General features: G+C 24.5%; 1 protein-coding gene across 1 annotated transcript in view; it reads left to right on the top strand.

Annotated features, from left to right (window-relative positions):
* Positions 1-5,620: 5,620 nt before the first annotated feature.
* Positions 5,621-23,104, top strand: part of LOC111635611 (calpain-9-like) — a 60,198-nt gene continuing 42,714 nt past the window's right edge. Inside the window, exon 1 of the mRNA XM_023380624.1 lies at positions 5,621-5,879. The gene's annotated coding sequence lies outside the window, so the exon portion shown is untranslated. The remainder of the gene's footprint in view (positions 5,880-23,104) is intronic.

Raw genomic sequence — 23,104 nt, 5'->3', positions numbered from 1 at the left:
AAACATATATAGCCTATATATATACAGTACAATGACAAAATTGCATCAATTTTAATTCAAAAATAATTTAAAATTGATTAGTTTAATATGATAATTTAATCATTACTGTATATGATTTAGTAAATAAAACTTAAGAATTTTTTGCTTTAAAATATTATAAGATTAATATTCGAGAGAAAGACTTCAATCTACCAAACTCCACTTTGAAAAGTTCTTTGAAAAACGATAAGGTTTTGTAGAATGTATTTTTAGTTAATCACTGAACTTTAATTTAAACTCATATTACATGTAATTACATAGTTTAATTATATAACTTTGTTACTATGATATATAGTATAGTATTGCTTTCATTAAACGTAATAATATTTTGGTTAAGTCAAATTCCTGAAAATAATTAAAAACAATATTTAAAAAAGTTGAAAATTTGAATAAAACTTTAATAAATATTTTCAAATACGAATATATTCAAATGTTTTATTATTTAAAATTTTAATTTGCTATAAAAATAAAATTATATAATTCTTACTATTTATGGTTACAATATAAGTTATCTGAAAAATTTGAAGTTTCAAATCCGAATAGATTTAGAGGTAAACCTGCGACAAATGAATTGATAAAATGGAACGGTAAGTAATATCTATCTGGAAATAATACTTTTTTTTTCAATGAAATATGCAATATTTTATAATACACATTTTAATTAGTTAGTGAATAATATCAAACACTAACAACAGCTATAGTTACAATTCATTCTAAAATAAAAATATTTAACTACACTATATCTATTTCTAATATTCAATATCATCATAATTTAAAACTAAATATTCTCATGAGATATCCAATGCAAAAATTTCGTAACAGTCTGTCCATTAATTACGTGCACAGTTTTTAAGCCACTTTTGACTTTTTTCCTCCTGTTGAGTATAATGATGTACAGTACTGTACCGTACTTTTGGCAAATTCCTCCCCTTTAATTACGTATATAATAATTCATAGTTTATGGACCCCACCGATATTGAAGAAATAACTTTCTAAAGTTTTGCAAATCTTTATTAATAGTTTATTCACAATGTGACTAGTAAGTAGACTTGCAAGAACAAATTCGCATACCACTAATACCACTATGAAACGTCCACATAGACAATGCCTCGATCCCTCCATTCCTTTCATAAAGTACTTCTTTGTGCAGTATACTTTACACATATCCTAATTAATGAATGGCCCCTAATTTGTAAATTAGATTTTGAAAATAAAGTTTGTCAAACGTTTGTCACTTAAAAACCGTATGGAAAGGAACATTCACTAATTTTTTTGATTTTATTGCTCAGTTATCCAACTTAAAAATACTGAAATGTATATATTTTGGTGTTTAATCTAAGGATTGAATAAATACAAATATTTTACGTTCATGTTAAGAAATTAAGATTGTTTTAAAAATAAATGTCATATTCGTCACGTTTAATTTTTATTTTACTTATTCTTGACTATTCGCATTTTTCTTATTCTGGTATTTTTGAAACCGTGCCAGTAATTCGCATTTTTATAAAATTTTGTTATTTTTGATTAGCTGGCGATTTTTTAACCGATCTATATTTTTTTAAAATCACAATTAAATTACTTGAAAAAGAGCACTGTAATCGATTTTTTAATAACTTGATTCATCATATTGATATCTGCAAAAAAAAAATTACAATTTACAAAAAATATTATTGCATTTTATTATTTGTATCTAACACTTAATTAGGGGCCATTTTCCCATAGAAAATCCTCCCGGAAGGCAATTCCTCCTGGCAGATTGCCCATGTGTTACGTTTTGTTATCCTTTCAATCTAATCCATTTTATTACTATTATATTTTATAGATTAAAATTTTAACACGAAAAATTCGCATTTGAAAAGACAAGTTTCTAGTGCGAATTTTTCTCAAATCTTTTAAAAATAACTTATTACTGTTAAGAGATCAATTTTCACGCGGTTTCTTTAATCTCAAATGCATACAATACAGACGTATAAGTTATTTTGAGACTTATTGAAAATCAGCTCTTATTTTAAATTTAAGAAGTTTTAAATTACATATTTTAAAACTATGTTATTATAAATTAAGTCAGTTATATTTATTTTTATAGTCCCAATAATATTTATCTTAAAATTCTGTCATTTGAATAATTTAAATTTCACATTTATCATATTTAACACAAATTTGTAAAAAAAGTTTTAGGACTTATAAAAATCAGAGCTTAAGAGCTAAAACTATTTTATTCGTTTACATTATGAACTTAATTAAATCTCTAGTCCGAATATATTAAAACGTAGATTCTCTTGAATCAATATGAAAATATTTTAAAATTAAATTTAATAAAAAATATAAAATTATGCTACTATATTAATTTTTAACTTTTTTTCAGTAAAAAAAAAAGTCTAAAATTTTCTTACGAATAATGTCAATTCAATTTAATTTCCTATTCTCTAATGTAAATTATTTAAAGTTTAAATTTAAATTTATTTATTTTTAAATGTGTCTACCATTTTTACTATTATTCTATTTAAATAATTATTTAGCATTCTAGTTTATGTGCAATTTTTTCATCCGTTATCATTTATGTCGTTTTACGCAGAAATTTTAAAATTCGACGTTGAATAATTTTTTTCTTCCGTATATTGTTAAAAACGTATTTAAAATGTGATTATTTAAACATTATATTATTTCAAATTAAAAAATATGTATGCATATTGTTAAATCTAAATTACTGCTTCTACTAATAATTATTCCCTACTCTGAAACTTAAATTTCAAATTATACTCATTTGTTGCTTTTAAAATGTGATTGACATTGATTTTATATCATATTCTGATGAAATATTTAGTATCTCACTAGACAAAAATATTCAACATCAAAAAACATCAAAATTTATCATTATTACTTCCAATTTCATACCAATTATCGAATCATTATTTTATCTGCACGTAAAAATTCTCATACTAGAAGGGGAAAAAATTATTCCCACATATAAATTCATTTAAACTCATTACTATTTAGGTAACTCGTTATTAACTATATTCAAGCTTTTTTTAACTTAATTCCCTTTTATTGCCTCTTAATTTCCCCAATTTTTTGTTTTAATATTAATACTGTATAACCTATTATGGTCGTTACATTCATTGCATTACAATTAAAACCCATTATAAGTTATTCTAAATTCTTAACTAAAATTTATTCTATGTTGCTGAATATTATGAAATTAGATTTGTTAAATATCAATGTAATGTTTTGTTTTGAACTCCAAGAGGCGTTAAAAATTAAAATACAATATACTTTTTAATACAGTATATTAATTTTATATTCGGACCTATGGATTAAATTCATTAGCTACTTTCTAAGTTAATGAAATAATTTTAGCAATATTACTTCCCTGAATTCTAAGTTTTTATAATTAAAATATACAAAGTTTTGAACATATATTAAATACATAAAGGAAGTGATTTTTATAATATTCGTTTCAAAATTTGTAAACAAATTATGTAAGTGAATTCAATTAAAATAATTTCACGAGAATAATAGAAATAATAACTTAGTTATTATCATCAAATGTTTAAAATATATAATAAAATTTATTCAAATTTACAGCTGAAGGTAAGCTAATTTAAACGAACTTAAAATGTATTTTGCATTACATGCATTTGGAAATAGAGAAAATGAATGAAAGGTACTGTACAAGGCATCGTCTTGTACTTTTAATCATGTAGAATGATCAAAAGAAATAATTTGCAAATTTAGAAAATTGTGCAGATGATTTTCGTAATATAGAAAATACAGTATTAATAAATTGGTCTGGTTCGTTCGATTCGGTTTTACGAGATATAGCAACACAAAACTTGGCGGTCTGCCAAAAGAGATGCCTCCCGGGAAGATTTTAGTATAGTTGTACTGTACCGTACTTTTGGCAAATTCCTCCCCTTTAATTACGTATATAATAATTCATAGTTTATGGACCCCACCGATATTGAAGAAATAACTTTNATTTAACAAGCTGAAATAGTTTTTTTCAAATTCGTTACGTTATAATTGCACGTATTGTGTAATATAATCTTAAAACCTTAAAAATAATGATAATATAACTTTTATAAATTACTTTTATCTAAATCGAAAAAAAATTTAATAAAATTATTAAATGTTAATTAAAATATAAATTTAATAATGATTTTGATTGCAAATCAATCTATTTAATTTTATAGAATAATAATTTATGTACGAAAATCAATAGACAGATCATCTATTTAATGGTTGAAAATATGATAGGGCATATTAAATTTCTTAATATAAACGATTGGAATTCATTTATATTGATAAAATAGATTTTTAAAATATTATAATAAATTATAGTTTATTACTTGTTCTGTCATCTATATAAGAACATATTTATCATTACAGAGAATGACAAACTGACATTTAGATATTTAAAATGGAACTAGAAGTAGGATTAAAAACCGGAATTTTGCGATGAAAAATTAGATATCTACCAACGCTTTAACTTCATATAAATTTTAACATAGTTATGATTTTAACATTATTGTTCTACTTAAATATGAATATTATGTTTAATTCTCTTGTCGAATTATTTTTTATTAACTATATAGGCCTATATAAAATTTCTAAGAGATTTTGAAAAAAAACGGAATTTTTGTTTAAAAATACATTACAATATTCCATTCTTTTTCGGAAAAAAAATGCTGAATCTATAAAATAAAATCAGATAACAAACATTTCGTAAATTTTCTTGAAATTTCAACTTTTATTTTATATAATATTAAATATTATGTTTAAATAGAATATTTAAGTTCTTTTTGTTGATATAAAATTCTGTAAAGTATTATAAACAGGATATAAGTAGGCTAAAAATTGTAACTCTTCTCCCACATTGTAATAAACGCCCATTTATAATTTAAAATTAATTACTTAAATTAATAAAAAAATAAAATAATAACATGATTAAATCAGTTTTAAATACTATATTTAAATTTATAACCTAATTATAGGCTGATCGTTAAATTAAAAAGACTAGTCTGTAATTTTATATTATAATTTAATATTGAATTAGTTAAGCTGTGATTAAATACACATTATAATAGTTATTTTCAAATATTGCAATAGGTTTATAGATCAGTGCAATAATCATCATCACGTTTTAGCTGTTTCTTCAACTGTAATTTCAGAGATATAATCTTTCCGAGATAGCCTTGATCAAAGTATCATTATAATATAAAGAGTAAGTATAAAAAACAAGAACTTATTGTAATCATTATATTCTTTTTAAAAGACCAGGTGTTTTCTCTCTTCCGGCAATTAAAATTCTGTAAAAACTGCGATGATTTTTTGTTACTGATTTCTTTTCACCTTAACCTAATTTATAAGATTACAAATTGAAAAAATAAGTAATTCGCAATTCACTAGACAGAGAGGTCAATGTAACATCGTCTCGATAATTCTAGTTTATCAAATCAGAGCTTTTGTAGCCTCCGAGCAACATCTCACAATTAAGGCGAACTTCGAACAGGTTGTTGGAACTTCACTTACCTTGATGGTGATGTTCACTAACCTTGCCACCTGCATGTGTTGCGCATGCTCTTCAAGTAATGAGACAGTTCGCATTAACATTGTCGAAGCTACAAGTTTATAGTATCGCATGCTCTCCGCTTATTCTCCTGTCCTATTTATTTTCCTCTCTATAAGGAAGGCGTAAACAAATTCTTTACGGTGTTTTGACGTGAGTGAAAGCATTCGTTTATTGTGTTTCCCAAGGAGAAAGACACACACAAGCATGCAATTGGTAACGAAAGAAGTAGGTTTACGAACTGAGACTGTTTTGCCATATGAGATATGAGGTAAAAAGTTTTGCGATAATTAATTTTAATTAAAGTAACTTTTAAATATATTTCAAAATATTTCGAATTAAAGAAAAAATCTAAATTAAATCGTTTTGTAATTGTTTTTATAGAATATATAATCGTTATAACGAATACAGTAGCTATTATTATCGTATGTAGATCTATTATTTTTTATGTCACTAGGTCATAAAAACAATTCCATTTTAGATCTTTATTATTTATGCTCGAATAATTTAAAGATCGATACAGAAGGATTCAATAAATGTCAAGTTTTCTAAGTAGGTTGTAAACCCATCTTGAATCCCACAATTGTAGTTGTGAATGTAGGACTTATGTAAGTTAACTGAAATTATTCATCATTTTAAATTGTTTGGAAAAATAATTATTAACGCAATGTCACTTTATTTAATTACTTAATTTATTATAGAAAATATTATTTTTGCATTTTGCTATCTTTATTTTATTTTATATAGATTAATAGTTAAGATATTAGACAGAAGTAATTTACAATCAAAGTTTTAGACAACAGAAATTAATAAAGTACAAAATCAATTAAAAAGTCAAACAGTAGACAAAATATAAAACATTAAATGAAATGATTATATAAAAACCATTTATATAAATGACCATTTAACATTGTCCTTAAAATAAATTACGACAACTTTATGACATTAAGCCATAAATTTTGTAAACACAATTAAAAATATTGTAAGCTTTAAATAACACATTGTTTTATCAGACTTATTTAAGAAGATTTATTCTGTAATTTATTTCGTTCTTTACGTTTCAAATAGTCAAATTTATCTATTTGCTCTGACAACAATCATTAATGTTTTTTATACTTTTAAGAAAGGTAAGAGTTTAATAGAGTTTTATACACATGAGCGAACTTGGAATTACTCATAGTAATTACACAATCTTAATTATAGTATTACTTTTCCTACTTCAGTTTATTTGTAATTTTTTTATCCGACTTTCCCTAATGATGATTCTAATTTATTTCAAAACCCTATTTAATTCGGTATTGTAATCATTGCAATGTATTTCAGTTGAAAAAATGTGAAAAGCACGGGAGATAATTATAATTACAATAAATTTATAATAATAAACTAATTTTTTGAAAATTTCATAATTTAATCAGCCGAAAAATTGAATAATTTTAACATTATCTTCGATTGAATAAATTCACTAATTGGAAAAGTTTTTACTCTATTCTGTTAAATGAATAAAGTACCCGATTATTACTACGAACAAATTCATCATTTATTAAATTGATCCAGTTTCTGAACTTCAAATTAGACAAAAGTTATTACACTATTTTAGTCACAATAGAATTTTTCGATGCATTTATATTTATCTTTTATTGCAAGAACATCAAGAACATATACTTATTATTAAGAATGATTTCAATCTTAAAAAAATGAGAATTTAATAAATATAATGAATATAAATAAATAAATGATTCATAATTGAACTTGAAGTTTTAAAAATTTGCAAAGAATTTAAACTGTATAAAAAATTATAATTAATTTTTTTGTAAGTCTACATTATGTGAAAAATGTTTCGAGTAGATTCACTTTTTTCTTTATTCGTCATGTAATAAGATATAATTTTAAAACAAAATCTGGTATATTTGATAACTTTTAATAACTTTCTGATAAATAGCATTTTGTTTAGATTTTTACTAATGACAACCTTTTAGTTTTAAGTAGATTATAAACCATGTATAATTCCTTAATGTATTTTGGTTTACTTGTAAAATAGTTGACATCAGTTTTAGGAATATGAGCTGACAATTTATTCTTGAATTTATTTTATTTATCTGTATATTTATTTTAGTAATATTTACTGAATTATAATTCAATTTACACGCAAGATGAAATCATACGAAATAGAACTTCTGTAAATATTTACCAATATTAATGGTTTGGTAAGATAGTAGATTGCAAATTAAATTAATGAGGTTAATATATATANTATATATATTTCTAATAGGACGGTGCATTTCGTATAATTATAATATAAATATACGATAAAAATAGCTTAAGTTTTATATTTATTTATGAAAATTCTAAATCTTTATGAGAAAATTGAATCAACTTTTAAATATGATATATATTACCATTCGTTTTAATTCTGCTGCATTATTTTACGAATGTTTAGAGAGGAATATAATATATATATACATTATACATGCCTGACATGCCTGTAATAAAAAAGTTGCTGCTACCGTAAAACTCGCTTACTAAAATTATAAGATAATATATTATATGGCATCATTAAAAATTTACAATTCGTTTAATTTGTTGTTACTGAACTTCAAAACTAAAACCAGTCTTTCCTAATCTCACAAAACATCTACTTAAAAAGTTATGTTTCATATTTTCAATCGTAATTAAAGTTACAGTTGCACTTTACAGCTAGAGGGTTAGATCAGAATGCCTGGGAGGCAAAAGCATTCAGCTATTAAAACTATTCAATGAACATTGTAAAATATGAAATATGAAATTGACAGAAAGCTTACATCTTTCTATAGAAGCCTATATGAAGACAAAGCTAAGGATCTGTTTTTTATTTGTGATAAATAAGAAGTAAATTAAGGATTTAAATTAAGATATTAAGAAGTAAATTAATATATAGAATATTTAAAATATTTTTTGAAAAGACTTTGCTAATTTGTTTAAAAATATAAACTCATATTTATCATTACACAAGATATCAATTTTAATTAATTACGATTTATTTAATTCAAAATCAATTAAACAGATGTAAATTTCTCATAACAGATCTAGAAATAAAAACATTTATTCGATAATATTTTAAAATTCTAATAGTTTTTTTTTTAAATTCAAAACTCACTTAATGAACAGAATGAAGTTTTTGGTCCATAATGATCCTTTTAGGACGAGGTGCATTTAACCTATCGGCTTCCACCTGTACAACAACAATGAAATGAATAAATTAATTACACTTAATCCTTGATTAACATTATAGGTTTGTTCCGTATAAACCGAAATTTTATAAATCGAGACTAACATTTGTATAGGAAGTATAAAAATAATTTCCAATATTCCAATTTTTATTAACCAATATAAAATGAACGAAGACGAAATTTCTTTCTGTATCTTCTTCACTTGTTCATAAAGAAACAATTTTCTTCTTCTTTTTATTTGAAAGTCTTATATCTCTTCTATTACAAACTTCTTCGATCCAGTTCTCTATAAGAATAGACGAGACAATATATAATGAAATTAAAACAGATGAAATGCTAAATAATCAAACGAGTGCTCTTAAAAAGAATTAAAATTAATAATTTTAATTTTTTTAAGAAATAAAATTACTGAATTTAAATATCCCTAACTTTTAGAATAGTTTATAATTTGTAATATAAATTTCAGATTGTAAAGTATAAAAATAAATGAATATTAACTTGCCATTTCAAAATTATAAACAATTGATTAAAATATTTATATCTTTTCTGATTGTTTTATGTTGCTAAATAAACATTTTTTGACTGTTTGTAAACACCTTCATTCAATAATTATACTTTAGTTATTCTTCATTTCATTCATTGAGAGGTTCTTGAACTCTTAAAAAAAAAGTGATAGTATTTAATCATCTCTAAGATAAAGAACTACAGACTTCCTCCTTATTTTAAAAGAAACCATTATTAACAATAAATATCTTGGTATAAGAGAGCTATTGCAATTATATTAGATAAAATATCAATAAGATTTTATTTTTTACAATTTAATCTTTTATAGGGTGTACTATAAAAAATTCTAATTAGTGAAATAAAATTTTATTTCAACTAGTTTTTTAAAAGTTTTTTTGAGTTAAATTTGAATTTTCGTTACGGTACGAAAACACGTAATAGTACTTTTAATAAGATTCAAATGACTTTTTGTGAATGTTTTGTAGATATATTTACTGAAAAGATATAATTCTAATTTGTTCATATCGTGTCACGATCATGACGGATGTTTACGATTGAATGATCCTGGTATATGAATAATACTACAGTATATTAAGGTCGAACTTAATATGTTGACAATGAAATAAAACATTCCAGCTATAAATTAAATATATCCATTGTGTTTTATTAAAAAAAATTTTTAATGGGTTAATTATTAACTGAACTAGAATTTATAATATCGTATAATAATATTTAAAGTTAATAAGTTTACAATAAAAATATTTATTTGTTATCTACCAATATATGTAAATTATTATTCAAAATTATTATTTTGAATAATAATTACTATACGTACAGTACATATTTATGTATTAAGTCCGCATTAAACATTTATAAAATATATATAATGTTATGTATTATGAAAAAATAATAATATAATAAAATAAAACTAGTTATATTTCTATTTTTTAAATTTATTCATCTACAAAGTATATAAAGCAATAAATTATATTTAGTTTTAGTTTATTTATTTTAAAAATTATTATATATGCATAATATTTATTAGTTTATCTTGTATAATTAATACAACGCCAAAATAAAAGTCGTCATATTACTTGTGTTTTAGGTTAAATTTTTATGCTCTACATCCCATCATAGTTTTGACCAGGAAGTGTGACAATAATTCTTTGTACTGTACCTCTTTTTTAATTTATTGAATGGCATTATAGAAATGAAAAATTTAGCCTTCATAATTTATTTCCGTAATTTCTGAATTAAGATGTTTCTTTTGAGAATAATCAATCCCTCTCGGACTAAAACAAATGTATTCTTTGATATTTTTAAATTTATAAAATTAACATTACATTGTTTCTATTTTAATTTTTTTAATGTTTTGTATTCTATAAAATTGATGTAAAGATCTTGAAACTGTTTTATATCTTAGAGATAATATCTTTTATATCTTACTAAAAATTATTAAAAATCTTGCAAAATATAAAAATAGAATCATAATTTTTTGAATAAAAATATATTATTTATTTATATTTAACTTTAAAAAGTTATTTAATATGTTTACATGCTTAATTTTATGAATGTAATTTTGGAAACTTTCTCAAATCATTTTTGTAAATTAAAGTTAGATATGTCATAAGTTTTTTATCTTAAAGCTGTACCAGGGACTTTTTAATTGAAAAATTCATATTCCAATCGATTAGATTTACTATAGTTTAGAAATAATCATCAGTAAAATGATTATTTTCAAATTATACAACGAACATACAAGATTCTGTAACAAATTTAAGTTTTGAAACGCATGCAGTGTTTTTACATTATTAATATCCCAGTTATATTTAGTTAATATCCCAGATAGTTATATCCCATAATTTTATTTTTAAAATACAGTAGCCCCTCGTTATTTCGCACGTCATTATATCGCGATTCGGATATATCGCGCTTTGTTTGGTCCCCCAAATTTCAAAAGCACTTGGGTCAATAAATTTTAAAATATCAACTGCCATTTGAATTTCTTTATGAAACGAAATACTGTATTTTATTCCTATCATTATTATCCTTGAAACTTCAACTGCAGGTGAAATAAAAAATTCATCAAGATCTAAATAAGCAAAACAGGTTGACAGATCAATCGTCATTTACGTTTCCTTTTGATGTTAAAAGTTGTTTATTTATTGGTTTTAGATACTGCCTCCTCATTTACAAGTTTCTGTGAATTAACGGTATTGCGTCAATTCACATAAAGATGTGAAATTTTGAATTTACCGCGTAATGTGCATGGAAAAGATTTCTGTATTTCTGAACGGAAAGTTCTAAAATTTTTACATAATAGTAACTTTATTTTACTTTTTAGAGAATTTTTACTCTGTAATTTTATGTTTTGATGTTCTATTATATGTTGAATATTTATTTTTTTAAATTTTCAATTATTGTATTTATAATTTTTATTGAAAAATATAAATTACACGAATTTTTAATAAGTAATTTATTATGAAATATAGTATTGTATAATAAAATCGCAACTGATATTTTGTTTTTATATCGACAGTATTTGTCTTTGAATGTCATTGTTAAAGAAACAATAATGCTAAATGGGCGTTCATGATATCGATATTTACGTAAATGTCATTTAATACGATATAAGCACGAATAAAATCCAGTACTGTATTGCGAAACTAAACTTATTTTATATCAGAAACATTTGCCGATGAAAGAATAGCGGATATAGATTCCATAGCATATATATATAATGTATATATATCTGTTTAGTTTAAGCTCAAAAGTTTTAGTACTCGGTTATAAGTGCCACCGGATATATCATGCTTTTTCTGTCTCCTGACAAGCGCGATATAACGAGAGGCTACTGTATTTTTTAAATAAAATAATAAAAAAATAATAATATAAANTATTTTTATACGTTGAAATTTTCAAATAACTTTTTATTTAACAAAACTTAAACAAGTTAGAAAAAAATTAATTCAAATGCTATGAAATAAATATTTGGCACCTATTTTCATGCTCTTCTATATATACAACTTTTAAATGCAATGTCATATTTAAGGCATTTTAATTATATTAAAAAGGAATTTTTAAATTGTTAACAGCAAAGCTTGTTTGAAATGAGCAGTGTAGCTGAAACATTCTAATACTGGTGCATAATATATTATATGATCAGCTGTCAATAACTTCTGATCATTGTTTTTGTCTTGAAATTTAAGGTGCATCTCTGTTTTCAACAAGCTGAAACAGGTAAAAAGTGTTTCAGAATCAAGGAAATATGGTATTACCTGTCTAATTTCTGTTTTGTAATAAATATAAAACAAAAATTAGATTTATTACAGTTCACAGATTTCTTGTTTAAATGATTAAAAAATTTGATTGATCTAAATGCTAAAAATTATATAAAAATATACTTGGGTTTTTATTTATTTCTCAAACTGATTTATTAAGTGGAAAGATAATAATAATAATAATAATAATTTATTATTAAACACTGCAATTTTAAAAAAGAACAGTCATGAAAAAAACCTCGATTATATCTCAAACTATTTGATACAGAAGGATATAATTTAAGAACTATTTCAAGCTAACGAGGATAATCGATTGGTACAAAGATTTCTCCATGCCATACAAAATATGTGAAGGCCAATTTTACAGCATTTGAAAATTTTCTGGTAAATTCAAAATAAATAGAAATAAAAAAAGCACTAATTACTATTTACTGAAGATGTTCATTTATGAAATAATATATAATATTATAAAGAAACGTTTGAAAGATTCTTTATGAATATTAATTATACTATAGATCTATAATTATATATAGATCTATATTTTCAACAGTTCATATCCATTGTATAAATGTTATACTTAATGTAATGTATATGTAATGTAATGCCATAATACACATTTCAATTATAATTTGAATTCTTATATATATCATCATTTATTCTTAAGATTATTATATTTTCTTACAAAAACTTTTTCCAGTATCCAGGAAATAATGTATAGGCTATAATTTTAGCAAGTATATTGAAATATTTTGAATTATAATAATAAATTTTAGAGTGAATATCACAATCTAATTAAATTTTAAATAATATTCATTTCTAAGAAACATAATGCTATTGCTATCTTATTACTGTTAAATATCTTATATTATTTGTTTTACAAATAGCAATAATTTCGCTTGCTGATTAAGAATTTTTTAATAAATGTCATTGCGACTGATGAAACAAGTTCAATTAATAATTATTATATGATTTTCACAAATATCTTATAATCATATGATTAACTGAACTGTCCACAAATTATAAAAAATGTATTGCTTAAACAGATTAGAATATAATTTCTGATGTATTTAAGAGAGATATATTTAAATAAAATCAAAGAAGAAATTTAAAATCTTTAAAAATATTTTAAAATAAATTCAAAATTATTTTCCTCGCTATTTTAAACGTTAAATGTTAAAGCACATGCTTAAAATACAAATACATGTACTAAAAGTTTATTTTATTTACCAAACTTTTTCATCTGTAATGTCATTTAATGTTAAATATTTCGTGACATTGTTCAGATAAAAAATATTAACGACAATCAACAGTCAGATATTTATTTTAATAAAAGGAAAAAATAAATAAACGAGTTTTCATTTAAATTAGTACAGTACATAAGTTAACAAACATATAAAAACTTTGAATGTAGTAAAATAAAGCTGAAATTCTATACGAGCTATTTGTCTAAATTGTATAATAAGTTTTTGCCTAAAGTTTTTAACAACCAAAACATGTATATTTTTTAATGTATACGCAGTAACCAGAAATGTTTAAAATATGTGAATGTGCAACAAAAAAATTTAAAATTTGTTAACTATTTTTTGTTACACATCTTATTTACAGCGTTAATATTTACGTAATTAGCTTTACATTATTAAAAAGTTGATATTTCTTTATGGAGGGCAATAGATTTGGCTGAAAACGTTTGTTTTTCATTAAATTTTTCTCAGCAAATTAAGGTGTTGTGTTTTTGATTTATATACAAATGCTGAGTGAGTTTATCTCAATTATTATAGACATACCTACAGGCATTAGCCTATAATAGGAATGGCGAACCCATGGCACGCATGCCAAAAGTTGCACGTCAGAAATCATTTGCTATGTAATGTATCGTACGATTTCGGTTTATATCTGTTTTTCAATTATACTTTAGATTTATTAACTGGTCATTCTTTTTTCAATCAGCTTTTCATTCTAATTAAAGCGTATTCGTTTCCGTTCTTTAAATATCGCTATTGCATATCTAAAACTTCGGCACGCATAAACATTTTTAAAGATAATTATGCTCACTATATGACACGTGGACTCAGAAAGGTTTGCCATCCCTGGCCTATAGTAACTTATCGAATGAGTTGAGTACGTGATCTGTCAACTGAGAAAACACTCAACTTTTTATGTTTAGTAAAAACTCCATTAACCGAGACAATGATAGGAAAAGGGAGTGTCTGGATAATCGAGAACCTCGGATAATAGATTTTCTTTTGTAGTGTTGTATTTTCATTTATTTTACAACACGCATTAGGTTAATCGTGCACTGGATAAAAGTAAAAACATTAAAACACTTTATCAAAAAGTTTTAAAATCTTTTAATTTTATCCAGCGCACGATTAATTACAGAATTCTTTGCTCTAAGGATAATATAATATAGTTTCTGTCTAGTAGCCATCCTTTCTACACAAAAACAGTACTGGATGAAATGAGTGTACAGTACAGTATACATTCTCATTCTATAAAGCTAATCCATAATGACTACATTTCTTATCCTCTATTATTAAATTGTTAAGATTTATTTAATTTATAATTTTTTAACGACCTTTAGTTACTTACAAGTAAGACTAGGATAATTAGACGAATGGTTCATGAAATTTGCATTATTTTTCTTTTCAATCAACCTATTAGAAATTAAGTATTGAAACGTTATTTTCGTTCCCTAGATTTTTATTACAATTTTTTTTTTTAACATTTAAAATAAAGATCGATGTTTGCATTTTCTACTTTCTTTTTTTCCAATAGTTTCTGTGAGATCACTTTTCTTTACTTCTACTATAAATCTAAACATAATTTAGATTTAAAATTTTTTCAAAAAGAAGTTCTTTTGGACATAGATGATAAAAGTTATTTTTTCCCTTAATAAATGTTTATAACTTAAACAAAAATTAAAACATTATTTTCACATTATTAAGTTGCGTTTTATAGGTTGTATTTCATAGCCAATATTCAGTATATGATAGTTTTAAGTTCAATGTTGGAATAAGGCAGTATTTCATAGCCAATATTCAGTATATGATAGTTTTAAGTTCAATGTTGGAATAAGGCAGTATTTCATAGCCAATATTCAGTATATGATAGTTTTAAGTTCAATGTTGGAATAAGGCAGTATTTCATAGCCAATATTCAGTATATGATAGTTTTAAGTTCAATGTTGGAATAAGGCAGTATTTCATAGCCAGTATTCAATTGCAATCGATTAAAAAAAATTATTAGCTAAAGTGCTTATATATTGGAATACATTACAAAAACACTGCGATATATCCGAATGAGTGATATAATGAGGAGCTACTGCTTTTATTTCATAAAAGAAATGTGCAACTAAAAACTCAAAGATTTATTTATAAAAAATATAAGCAAATTAATAAAAAATGTTATGCAATTTTCTAAATTTCGTAAAGTTTAAAGATTTGTATGAAATAAAAGATTAGATATAATGCAAAGAATTAAATTTATACGAAAATTAACATTAAACTTTTAAAACAAGTAAGTTATTTTAAATAAGAAAATGTTTAAAAATTATGTATTTAAAAATCTTTTGTGTTAAAAGCTATCGCTTTAAAAAAGAGACTAAAAATCAAACGATGCAAAATGAGAGATACCAAAACTTCGGAAATAATTCTTGAAATAAATAAATAAATAAAATAAAGTTTTTATTTTGAAGTAATTTTGTTATTTAAACATTACTAATTTTGAAATTAGTCTATTTAAAGAACGAAATTACATTGCTCATTACATAAATTATATTTAACGTTTATGGCATTACGTTATACAGAGAACCACAATAACAGTGACTACAAAACTAGCGCTTTTTTGTAATAAATTAATCATTTATAATATTAATCACTTATCTAAAAAAGTAATCAGTTATTACAAAACTTTGAAATAAAAATAAAATGATAGTAATAATTTTCAAAAACATAAAATTTAATTTTTAATAATAATAATAATAATAATTTATTATTAAACACTGCAATTTTAAAAAAGAACAGTCATGAAAAAAACCTCGATTATATCTCAAACTATTTGATACAGAAGGATATAATTTAAGAACTATTTCAAGCTAACGAGGATAATCGATTGGTACAAAGATTTCTCCATGCCATACAAAATATGTGAAGGCCAATTTTACAGCATTTGAAAATTTTCTGGTAAATTCAAAATAAATAGAAATAAAAAAAGCACTAATTACTATTTACTGAAGATGTTCATTTATGAAATAATATATAATATTATAAAGAAACGTTTGAAAGATTCTTTATGAATATTAATTATACTATAGATCTATAATTATATATAGATCTATATTTTCAACAGTTCATATCCATTGTATAAATGTTATACTTAATGTAATGTATATGTAATGTAATGCCATAATACACATTTCAATTATAATTTGAATTCTTATATATATCATCATTTATTCTTAAGATTATTATATTTTCTTACAAAAACTTTTTCCAGTATCCAGGAAATAATGTATAGGCTATAATTTTAGCAAGTATATTGAAATATTTTGAATTATAATAATAAATTTTAGAGTGAATATCACAATCTAATTAAATTTTAAATAATATTCATTTCTAAGAAACATAATGCTATTGCTATCTTATTACTGTTAAATATCTTATATTATTTGTTTTACAAATAGCAATAATTTCGCTTGCTGATTAAGAATTTTTTAATAAATGTCATTGCGACTGATGAAACAAGTTCAATTAATAATTATTATATGATTTTCACAAATATCTTATAATCATATGATTAACTGAACTGTCCACAAATTATAAAAAATGTATTGCTTAAACAGATTAGAATATAATTTCTGATGTATTTAAGAGAGATATATTTAAATAAAATCAAAGAAGAAATTTAAAATCTTTAAAAATATTTTAAAATAAATTCAAAATTATTTTCCTCGCTATTTTAAACGTTAAATGTTAAAGCACATGCTTAAAATACAAATACATGTACTAAAAGTTTATTTTATTTACCAAACTTTTTCATCTGTAATGTCATTTAATGTTAAATATTTCGTGACATTGTTCAGATAAAAAATATTAACGACAATCAACAGTCAGATATTTATTTTAATAAAAGGAAAAAATAAATAAACGAGTTTTCATTTAAATTAGTACAGTACATAAGTTAACAAACATATAAAAACTTTGAATGTAGTAAAATAAAGCTGAAATTCTATACGAGCTATTTGTCTAAATTGTATAATAAGTTTTTGCCTAAAGTTTTTAACAACCAAAACATGTATATTTTTTAATGTATACGCAGTAACCAGAAATGTTTAAAATATGTGAATGTGCAACAAAAAAATTTAAAATTTGTTAACTATTTTTTGTTACACATCTTATTTACAGCGTTAATATTTACGTAATTAGCTTTACATTATTAAAAAGTTGATATTTCTTTATGGATTAATCCAATAATTAAAAAAATTTAAAGTAACTGAAATAAATTGTTACAAAAGTAGTGCTTCATTGAGTTCACAGAATTAACGAATGATTCTAGCAGAACGTGTAGAAAGGAATCTTTGAACTTTTCGTAATAAAGAATCAGAACGATAGAGTTGCTGAAATTTCGATAATTTATAATATAACTCTGCAAAGAAATGATCTCGAGGAAAAGTAAAATTCATTTTAAAAAATTGTAGCCTATGAGATTTTCTTTCCTTTATTAAACATTGTATAAATTAAGATAGAAGGTAACAATGCACTTTTCCTTTACTTTTGTTTTTAAAAACTTTCCTTGCCGCTATTTTTAAACTTTTTCTGCATAATGAAACGGAAAGAATTCAAGATTAGTTTAACGCTTCGCTATTCATTGATGCTAATAGAACTTTTTATTTTATGTCTATTGTTGATGAAATCGGCATGATAAAACATGAGGTGCGTGTTAAGAAATATGTATGAAAATTTAAAGTGAAATGCTGATTATTCTCGGATTTCTTAACAAAGAATATAATATCTGATTGATTCAAGAATTATATTGAATTAAAAAGAAACTTCTATACTGAATCTTCTAGATAATTTTAGTCTTTTGAATATTAATAAAATATTTTAATATAGTTACTGTAATAGTAATTCAGTCGAATGGTGAGGAGCAGACCCTGATATATCTGTGATCATCAGATTGACTACTCTATCCACGAAAAAATTCTGAGGATCTGATTTGGACTAAAACCAGAGTTCCTTACTGCAGCAAGTTAAAATTTTCATCATCACCGCTTTCTGGCGTCTTTAAAATAAGTTATTACTTTATTACTAGATTATATAAATTTATTCAATTTGTGCACTTGTTGCAAATACGGATAAATATACAAATTTAACAACTAAATGTTCATTGAATTCTCTTTTATTATGATGCAAAAGTTAAGCTTTTACTTAAATAAAATTTACTACGTTAATCAATATATAATACATCGTGAAGAATGGTCATTGGGCTGCAATTTGAAAAAATTGTAGACCTATAAATTCCCACTGTCGTCCGTCCGCTGTTTGTCTTTCCTTAATCTCGAGAAAGGAGTTATATAGATGAAAGACAAGACCAGACATGGAAAGCTTAAGGGCATGAGACCCCCGATTAAATATATATGAACTTCCGATGCAAACCGGAAGTCATGTTATTTCAATTAAAAAAATTTTCCCTCAAAGGTAGGTAGATGACTAGCACGACTCTATTGTTAAAGGAAAAGTATGATGTACAGGGACAAGCCACTCAATAATTTGAGGTGGAGTGGAGAGCATATATTTTAAATTAAATAAATTAAAAATATGATTAAAAATTGCACCCAACATTGTGAATATTTACAATAAATACTGTATTTGCTTCTTTTTAATTATATTAGTTTAAAATCTTACTATTTATCAAATCTTTAAAAAAATGTTAAATTAAGATTTACTTTGTACAAAGAATATGAAGAAATATTTTTAAAAGCAACAATCATACCAACGTTTAGTCAGTTGGATAAAAAAGAAAATGAGAACTTTAGAATAAATCCTAATAGTATATCAAACGACAGGGCTACAGAGACTTGAGCCTCCCCATTGACACAAAAACAAATAATATATATATATTCAAACTTCAGTCTTCCAACTTAATTAGCCTTTAAAAGTTGTTTGAAAATCGATTTGTTCTAAAACCGAGACAAATTTTCCCGTAAGAAACAATATAGAATGGATTAATCTGTTCCCGATCCCCAAAACAAAATTTTTTTCCTTTTTTAACCTTTTAACTGTATTTCATGCATAAAAATTCATACAAATACAATATAATATAATATTATCTGTATTTATTCTGTATACATTATTTATATATAGTAAAAGCAAAATGTTTCGTCACAGCCAACCGAAACCGAAACCATCACTTTACAAAAAAGTGCTATAAACAGAGACCCAACTCTGTTGGATGAAATAAAATGTAACCAAATCAATCAAGACAAACAACGAGTATTTTATCCATTCTTTCCCAAATATGTTTTAATTGCTTTGATTTAAATTTTAATTTAAATTAATTAATTAATTTTGATTTTATTTTTAAGTTTAGTTTTAGTTTCAGTTTCGGTGTAAAAACCAAAGTTTTAATAATTAGGGGAGACCGGGGCAACTTCGGCATGCGGGGCAAGTTTGTCAAGCGCTTTTTTTTAAAAACAAATTAAAAGGAGACTTTGGTTATAGGTTAGGCAGTTGAGTTTTATTGGTGGCTTGTTGAGTGTAGTGTTTTTATTGTTCTCCAACAAGCGTAGTTGAATTATCAAGCAAATTTTCATTTTCGTTCAATTCCATATAATATTTTTTTTCCATTTATATTGAATTGGCAGGTTTTGTTATAATTCCATGATAACGAAAGTTACTTTTCCTGTTAGAAGGATGTAACTTCAACTTATTCACGTGGCCAGATCGTGGCTTGGCATTCTGTTCTCAGGGTTGTACTTAATGTTTCGAAATCATGACTAGCGGGGTAAGATCGGCAACATAAAGCCACATTAGAAGCAAAGGATAAAAATCAAACAGATGATAAATGAAAACATGTTTGCATTTGTTATTCATGTATATATGTCTTTGAACTTGCATTTCGTTGTAATAATATTAAATGGGTGTTGGATTTGTATTTCTTTGTTTTAATAGTGAATTCCAACTTATACATTGTTAATAACATAATTTTATATACGTGCCTATCTTGCCCCATTACTGTTGCCCCTATACCAGGGGCAACTTTAATAAAAATAATTAAAATAATTACAACTTTACAAAAAGAGAGAAGTTGCCGATCTTGCCCCTATACCCGGGGCAACTTCGTCAATTTCTCTCTTCTTGTAAAGTTGTAATTATTTTAATTATTTTTATTTCCAAACTGATTTTAACCAGTTCTATAGTAAGGTAACATTCCAATAGACAATATGCAAAGCTTTTTTTTCAGTTTACAGCAGTATTTATTACACAAAATTTAAGTAAAGCTTAACATGCCGATCTTGCCCCGGTCTCCCCTATATTTAGTTTTAATTTCTAAACATCCTCTTAACATTATAAAACAAAAATTTACATTTATGTTCCAATCTCTTTTTTAAATGTACTGTATAACAATTCAAATTCTTATACTATATATCAGACTAAAAAAGTATATAGGTCTACATTAAACCCTATACACAGTTTATTTTAATTCTGTATTAGTTATTTTAACGTTTATTAACAAATATAATACGCACATTTCCCTTGTATCATTAAAAAAATTTAAAATTATTTATATAATTTTAATAAATAAGTTTTAATTTCTCGGAGAAGTATCAATATATTCTGTCTAACTTCTACGTACCATATAATATACAGTATTTTAATTCTCAGAAGCCTTATTTTTTACTTTCCTTCTAACCAAAATTAATCTCTAACAAACTTTTTTCTTTATATAATCTTAGAATTCATTAAAATTCGTACGTAAAATAATATATATTTAATTTATGAGACTATAATATTAAAAAGAAAACAAATATCATACTTGTATTATCATACTTGTATTATTGATTAACGCCCAATCGAGAAGAAACGAGTAGACCATATACTTTCTTATTAAAGTTTATAGTTTAGCCTGTAGGTTCTCGATTGGATATTACTGTACTTAGGCAATATTATTAATTGAAATTATGTATTTCTTTAATTAATTAAAGTATTATATACAATACCAAAACTCTTTATTAAAATGATAGTAACCTTATATATTCACTTTATATATTAACTTTCACAAAAAACAAAATAAAACTTTACTTCTCTTCGCTTGGAAACTATTGAAAATGGCGGTTTAAAGTACTCATTCTTCTACGTCACAAGACCAGTTGTGATGTCAGGATCAGGCCTAGTAGGATCTAGGTGGCCGTGTCTCTGCGCCACTTCTGAATCGGCAGTCCCATCGTTGATTGGTCAGACCGTCAATTTTCTTTAATACATGAAGTAGAGAGTTGATCGTCTGTGTCTCTCTAATTTGTGGCTGGCTCTTGCCGAATAGCTTGTTCGGCAACCGAGTTATCGTACAGCAACTGGGGCAAATATGGTATTCAAAATTTTGTTTGTAAACCGAATTGTTCGAAAAGCGAGGCGTTCAAAACCCAAGGTTTGACTGTATATTAAAATTTATTTGTTAGAACCTCAAAATGTTTTTAAAAACATTTATTATGGCAAATATGGTTTATCGGACCATTCTCAATAGAATTGTCGCACAGGTATTAATAAAAGGTACTGTACTTATTCAAATTATTTTAGATTACTTTTCTGGCTGTTATATATATCAGAGGAAAAGTATGGCAATCAGTCAAAAAATGATCCCCCAAGATTTTTACATTTTTCGACTGTGTGTGTATGTTTGTGTTTGGTGACACGAATCACCCACTTTGAAGCTTAATAATTCCTGTTCCTTTTGTCGAAAATTTCTGAAATTTGTTACAAGGTTTGTGTATTAGAGGCATTGATTCCTGAGCTTAATAATTCCTGTTTCTTTTGTCGAAAATTNCTGTGTGTGTATGTTTGTGTTTGGTGACACGAATCACCCACTTTGAAGCTTAATAATTCCTGTTCCTTTTGTCGAAAATTTCTGAAATTTGTTACAAGGTTTGTGTATTAGAGGCATTGATTCCTGAGCTTAATAATTCCTGTTTCTTTTGTCGAAAATTTCTGAAATTTGTTACGAGGTTTGTGTATTGAGGCATTGATTCTATTAATTTTGAATGGTTAAAAGTTAAAGGAGTGGAAAGATTGAGGGGAGTCGTGTATCATTTCTCGAGTGGGATCGGACTTAATGAAGATTTTACTCATTATTAACATTTACAATTTTTTTTTTTTTGGTTGTATAAAATTTATCTCTGCCCTCAAAATTAAGTTGTTTACCATTTTATAATAATTAATAATATGAGAAGTTGTTAAAATAAAATCTCATAACAAATGGCGCAACACACAAAATTTTAACTTTTTTACCGGGAA

This window comes from Centruroides sculpturatus, unplaced genomic scaffold (genome assembly GCF_000671375.1).
Source record: "Centruroides sculpturatus isolate CEXI.00-Female unplaced genomic scaffold, Cexi_2.0 scaffold37, whole genome shotgun sequence".
Taxonomy (NCBI): domain Eukaryota; kingdom Metazoa; phylum Arthropoda; class Arachnida; order Scorpiones; family Buthidae; genus Centruroides; species Centruroides sculpturatus.
This window is presented reverse-complemented; position numbering and strand designations above follow the sequence as displayed.